This window comes from Euphorbia lathyris, chromosome 2 (assembly GCF_963576675.1).
Source record: "Euphorbia lathyris chromosome 2, ddEupLath1.1, whole genome shotgun sequence".
NCBI classification, from domain to species: domain Eukaryota; kingdom Viridiplantae; phylum Streptophyta; class Magnoliopsida; order Malpighiales; family Euphorbiaceae; genus Euphorbia; species Euphorbia lathyris.
In genome coordinates this window covers 60,260,909-60,268,041 of record NC_088911.1, presented here as the reverse complement: position 1 = coordinate 60,268,041, position 7,133 = coordinate 60,260,909, and the positions used below count along the sequence as shown (strand labels likewise).

The window sequence follows — 7,133 nt, the reverse complement described above, 5'->3', positions numbered from 1 at the left end:
ATAAATATAAGGACCAAATTAACTATGTTCTCTTTGAATTTTAACACCGTTAGTCAATTTTGCCTCTATTTGCTAACGGCGTGTAGCACAGACCTGAGTTTGTAAAAAAAAAAACCACAGGCTCCAGTTCGCAAAACCGGTATACCACAGGCATTTTTTTTTGTACTTATCCCATATATTTATGTACATTTGGAAAAACAGTTAAGTGAGCTCTCCCTGAAACGTAGCATACTTTAATATGGTTTAGGGACGCAATATTTTAATGAAAATTTTAAAATGAACGTGACAGATTGGAAAATCACTTTATCATGACAATTCAGATTTTGTAGATACAGAGTTTATAAAGCTTGTAACAGATTTTTTGAAAAAGTTTGAACAAACAAATCTGTATCTTGAACATGTATTGTTTAACCTGTTGGAAACATTTTGAAAACAATTATTAAGCCCAAAATATACCTAAAATATCATTAATATTCACGTCAGTTTTGTCATGAATTCGTGCTATTTATATCTATTTAAAGTACTTTTACGTCTGAATATGTTTCTTTGATGCAAGGTACCTAAATATTTGGTAAAATCCAAATAGGAGCGAAACGGATCAAAAACGAAGGAAAAACCCTAAGTTACGAGCCAAAAAATGAGAAATTCAGCGCACCGATACGAAGGACGGGAACGAAGTCAGAACCGGGAGGGAAAACCCGTGTCGCGACCGAGATTCCCAAATCTTGGTCGCGGCACGCCTTTTACAAGCACCTCACCAATTTGTTCTGAAGAATAAAAACTGCTCCCCACATCTCGGTAGAGATTCTGAAATCTCGGTAGAAGCAGCAACATTTCCAGCAGTATTTTCACATGTTGTAAATCCAAGAAGCACGTCTGTTCAGGTGGATAGAAACGTCTCTTCACAGCGGACATGACCCTTAAACACGACTCTCAACATCTATAAATAAAGAGTTGATTTCAGAGTTCAAGAGAGTTAGATTAATTAAGATTAGAGAGCAGAATTTATGTAGAAATTCTGAGTCAGAAACGATTCAGAGTTAGAATTCAATTTTGTAAAAGCAATCTGATGTACACAAATTGTTCTTAGATTTCTTACAAACACAGTAGCAATTAAGTTTAGATTAAGAATTGTTCGAAGGCGAGTTTATATTTCAATAGAAGACACATCATCTCTATTCCGAAGATTCAACTAGAAGATCAAGCAGCGGAGGCGACCCAGAGTCTGACAAACTCAAACAAGGTTTGAGGAAAGGATTGACAACCCGCAACTCAAAATTAGTTCGAATGCTTATCATGTTTTCTTTTCTCTATTAACTTGTATCGATTCACAAATTCTATAATAAAAGTTTACGCAATTCAATATATCTTTTTGTAGTTACTTTGATAATTTCTTCGAAGTAAGATTCTGGTGTTTTCATTAAAACGTATTTAATTCACATAGTTACAAGGAAACTTTGTTGAACACGAGAATTTATATTTACGGATGATATGATCATTAGGTCGGCTTATCAGAAATAAGTATCAATTTGATTAAGGTAGAAATCTACTCCGATCCAGAGAGATTTCTACGGTTTAAAGCCTTTTAATTGAAGGAATTTACCTTTTGTTACACATTTATAATCTTTACAAAGTTTAAGTTGATATCTTTGCTTAATGTAAATGAGTTTAACGTTTTTCTTACTTTAAATGCTAAAAGTTTCTGTCTTGTAATCCAATCTCAAGACATAATTGATTTCTAAATTTCTAAACATAAAATTATAATCTGATTCTTATTAATTAAATTCATCACAATCCAATTCAATTAAACGATTTTCTATATATAAACTTAAGACGTATTTAAACGGTATCAAAATAAGTTTTTGTGAAAAAACGTTCTCTGTGGGATCAATATCTTTTTATTACTACAAGCGAAACCGTGCACTTGCGGAAATCGGTCAACAAGTTTTTGGCACCGTTACCGGGGAACGCCAATTTTTTTTACAAAAATTTAGATTTTTCGTGTTTTATTTCGAATCTAGGTTTATACATACTTATTTTAATTTTTATATTTCATTTATTTCAATTTACTTACAATTTTATTTTTCAATTTTGTTTTGAATGTGGTTTCGGTTCTTGCAAAAATTTTAAGTTCATGCGCAGTTCTCGAAGTTCAGGCATTCCACCAAAACCACTTGATCCAGAAATTGAGAAGACGATTAAGAAAAATAAAAAGAAAAACAAAGACAGACAAAATTCAGAACCTCAGCCACAAAATATGGCAGTTAGACCCACACTTATGGATTACGCTAGGCCATGAGTGACTAGTGTAACAAATATTATAGTTAGACCCCAGATAAATGCACACCAATTTGAGATTAAGCCTGCTTTGCTTAATATGTTGCAAAACAATGTAATGTTTTATGGACTACCTAACGAAAACCCAAATACCCATTTGACAAATTTCTTAGAAATTTGTGACACTTTTAAATTGACCAATGTGCCTGCCGAAGCGATTAAACTTCGCCTTTTTCCTTTCACTTTGAAGGATAGAGCCAAAGTTTGGTTAACTTCGATGCCAGCCACAAGATTTGCAACTTGGGACCAATTAGCCCAAACATTTTTATCAAAAATTTTCCCTTTAGCAAAACCGCAAAAGTCATTAAAGAGTTAACATCTTTTACACAACATGATAATGAAACCCTTTATGAAGCATGGGAACGTTTTAAGGAACTTCAACATTTATGCCCACACTACCATTTGCCCGATGAACTTTTGATGCAAACATTTTATAACGGAATAAATCCTACAACCAGAAGTTCGTTAGATGCTATGTCGGGAGGGTTATTTATGAAGAAGACATTCGTCCAAGCAAGAGAACTTTTAGAGGAAATGGCAATCAACAGTAGTATGTTGCCAGCAGAACGTGGACACACACCAGTGGCGAAACCATCCTCAACCACATCACCAGTTAAAGGTATAGTGAATCTCGATCCAGTCGTAATGTTACAAACCCAGTTTTCTGCCTTATCGCACAAAATTGATAGGTTTATGGCACCGTGTGATACTAATGGTAACCCAATCCAAACGGATGTGGATTACGAAGGTATGGATGAGGTTGAATAGGTAAACTTTGTCCAAGGACAAAACCAAACTAATAATCCTTATTCTAGTACTTATAATCCCGGATGGAGAAATAATCATAACTTTAGTTGGAAAGATAATAATAATACCAGTGCTAATCAAAGTCGTCCTAATAATTATCAAAATCAGTCAAGAGACACGATTAGCACATTATCTTCTAAAATCGACAAATTTATAGACGCTATCAGTGGTAAAGTAAATAGCCACGATGATGGTTTTAAACGTATCAAGAATAAATTCGATCAATTAATTAAAAACCATTCGTCTAGCATCCATAATTTGGAGGTTCAAATAGGACAAATTGCTAAATCAATTCCATCCCGAAAAGAGGGAAGTCTTCCCAGCCATACGGAAGAAAATCCGAAAGAGTATGTAAAGGCTATCACTCTTCGTTCGAGGAAAAATTACTTAGGTCCGGAAATGCCCGGAGGTTCTACTAACATTTTACAGGGAAGTGATTTGCCAACGAAATCCAATGAAGATAATGTCAATTCAAAAAGTTCGCCAATTGATCCTAGTACAAAAACTTTTGTACCTAAACCATATTTTCCACATAAAGTCCGAAATAAGGACTAGTACAAACAACTTTTAACGTTTTTGGACAAACTTAAAAATTTGCATATAAATTTAACGTTTATGGATGCGATAACACAAATTCCTAACTATGGTAAATTTTTAAAAGATTTGATTTCTAAGAAAATCAGTTGGGAAGGAATTTCATCCATATCGTTAACGGAGGACTGTAGTTCAATAGTGTCGAGTAATTTGCCCACTAAGCTCAAAGATCCTGGATGGTTCACCATCCCGTGTAAGTTGGGAGATATTGAATTCCCAAATTTTCTTTGTGACTTAGGAGCAAGCATTAACTTAATGCCACTAAGAAATTAGGTTTAGAAGAAGATATCAAGCGTACCAATATGGTTTTGCAACTAGCGGATCAAACCACTAAGAAACCATATGGTATTTTGAAGACGTTTTAGTAAAGGTCGATAAATTCATTTTTCCTACCGATTTTGTTATACTAGACTTTGCATATAATGTTAATTGTCCGCTAATTTTTGGTAGACCGTTTATGAATACGGGACGTGCATTAGTCGATGTATCGGAAGGAAAAGTAGTTTTGAGAATAGGTGAAGATAAGATTGAGTTTAATATGAACAAAGCAATGAAATACCCTATGGAAGAATTAGTTTGTATGAAACTTGATTTGGTCGAAGAATGTGTCAATGATGTTATTCAAAGAGAAGAAATAATAGAACCCATAGTGGGAGAAGAATTAGAAGATAAGGCTCCAGAGCCTTTGCTTCGAGAAGATGGACCAGTTCCGCCTTCAATTATAGAACCCCCTAAATTAGAACTTAAAGACTTACCAAACCATTTGAGGTACGCTTTCTTAGGCGAAGGCGATACTCTTCCTATAATTATCTCTAATAAGTTAACTAAAGAACAAGAAGAGAAATTGAAAGAGATTGTTAGAAATAGGATAGGAAGTATGGGATGGCAAATTTCAAACTTCAAAGGAATTAATCCTAGTATTGTAATGCACAGAATTCACTTAGAAGAAGGTAATCCATCTAAAGCGGATAGACAAAGCTTAAATCCGAACATGAAGGAAGTAGTAAAAAATGAGATTACTAAACTTCTAGACAATGGAATCATTTATCCGATCTCGGATAGTGAATGGGTTAGTCTAATCCGTTGTGTACCTAAAAAGGGAGGCATAACTGTAGTAAGGAATGACGAAGGTGAATTGATACCTACGCGAACCACCACTGGATGGAGGGTTTGTATAGATTATAGGAACCTAAACAAGGCAACCATGAAAGATCATTTTCCTCTACCTTTCATTGATCAAATGATCGAAAGGATAGCCGATCATGCATTTTATTGTTTCCTAGACGGTTACTCCGGATTCTTTCAAATATACATTTACCCGGATGACCAAGATAAAACAACCTTCACATGTCCTTATGGAATCTTTGCATATAGGAGAATACCCTTTGGTCTATATAATGCACCCACAATGTTTCAATGTTGTATGACTGCAATATTTAACGATTTCATTGAAGATATCATGGAAGTTTTTATGGATGATTTTTCAGTTTATGGAGATTCTTTTGATTCATGTTTACAAAACTTAGATAAAGTGTTGTCTAGATGTGAAGAAGCGAATTTAGTATTAAATTGGGAAAAATGTCATTTCATGGTAGAAGAAGGAATAGTTTTAGGTCATAAAATATTTGAAAAAAGATTAGAAGTGGATAGAGCAAAGACTTCAGTCATAGAGAAATTACCCCCACCAACTACTGTTAAGGGAGTAAGGTCGTTTTTAGGGCATACAGGTTTTTACAGAAGGTTTATAAAGAAATTTTCTGTAATTTCCAAACCACTTACTAATTTGCTTATGAAGGATTCAACCTTTGATTTTAATGAAGATTGTATAAAAGCTTTTGATACATTGAAAACCGCCTTAGTCAGTGCACCCATAATTGCTAAACCCGATTGGGATTTACCTTTCGAAATTATGTGCGATGCAAGCGACTTAGCCGTAGGATGTGTATTAGGTCAAAGGAAGGATAAGAAACTTCATGTTATATATTATGCAAGTCATACATTGTCCGGTGCACAGTTAAATTACACCACAACCGAAAAAGAAATGCTAGCGGTAGTTCTTGCATGTGATAAGTTTAGGTCGTACCTGTTAGGATCTAAAGTTATCATTTATACCGATCATGCAACTTTTTAAGGTATTTATTCGCTAAGAAAGATGCAAAACCGCGTCTTATTAGATGGTCTTGTTATTACAAGAATTTGACATAGAAATTAAAGATAAAAATGGAGTCGAAAACCTTGTCGCCGATCATCTATCAAGACTTGAAGATGAAAACGGGCCTATCGGTGAAACCGTCGATATACGAGATGATTTCCCCGATGAAAATTTCATGCAAGTAAAAAGTGTCACATCACCATGGTATGCGGATATGGCTAATTATCTCGCAGCTCACATTGATCCAGAAGGATTAAACTTCAACCAAAAGAAGAAATTCTTTTGAGAAATTAAAAGGTATTTTTGGGAAGATCCTTTCTTGTTCAGAACATGTGGTGATGGTATAATTAGGAGATGCGTTGGTGAGGATGAATATGAGTATATAATGTCAGAATGCCATTCAAGCTCTTATGGAGGGCATAACGGCATAAGTGAAACAGTAGCTAGGATATTAGAATGTGGATTCTTTTGGCCTACATTGTTTAAAGACGTTCGTTTGTTTGTTATTCGGTGTGACAAATGTCAAAGAACCGGGAATTTAGGAAGGAAAGATGAGATGCCTCTCACGAACATGTTGGAAGTTGAAGTCTTCGATGTGTGGGGAATCAATTTCATGGGTCCTTTTCCCCATTCTTTTGGTAAAACTTACATATTAGTAGCCGTAGATTATGTTTCAAAGTGGGTTGAAGCAATCGCAACCCCGATAAATGATTCTAAAGTAGTTATTAAGTTTCTCGATGCAATATTTTGTCGATTTGGAGTCGCTAGAGTTATGATAAGTGATGGAGGTACCCATTTCATAAACCGAAGTTTTGATTCGCTTATGAAAAAATACAGAGTACACCACCGCGTATCTACGCCATACCATCCTCAATCGAATGGTCAAATGGAGATATTGAATCGAGAACTCAAATGGATATTAGAGAAAACAGTTTTGTCTTTAAGAAGAGACTGGGCACACAAACTTAACAATGCGTTATGGGCATACCGTACTGCATTTAAAACACCTATAAGAATGACACCTTACCGACTTGTGTATGGAAAAGCTTGTCATTTACCAGTAGAGTTAGAACATAAAGCATATTGGGCTATTAGAACCCTTAATTATGATTTGTAAAAAGAAGGAAAGAAGCGTTTGTTTGACTTAAACGAGTTGGATGAATTACGCCATTTATCTTACGAAAATGCAAGGATATATAAGGAAAAAGTGAAAAAATGGCATGATGCCAAAATTAAGGTTAAA

At 34.8% G+C, this 7,133-nt stretch overlaps 1 non-coding gene across 1 annotated transcript; it reads right to left on the bottom strand.

Annotated features, from left to right (window-relative positions):
• Positions 1-2,634: 2,634 nt before the first annotated feature.
• LOC136221338 (small nucleolar RNA R71) lies at positions 2,635-2,739 on the bottom strand. Its single transcript, XR_010685109.1, has one exon. It is a non-coding gene; the product is annotated as a small nucleolar RNA R71 (small nucleolar RNA).
• Positions 2,740-7,133: the final 4,394 nt, after the last annotated feature.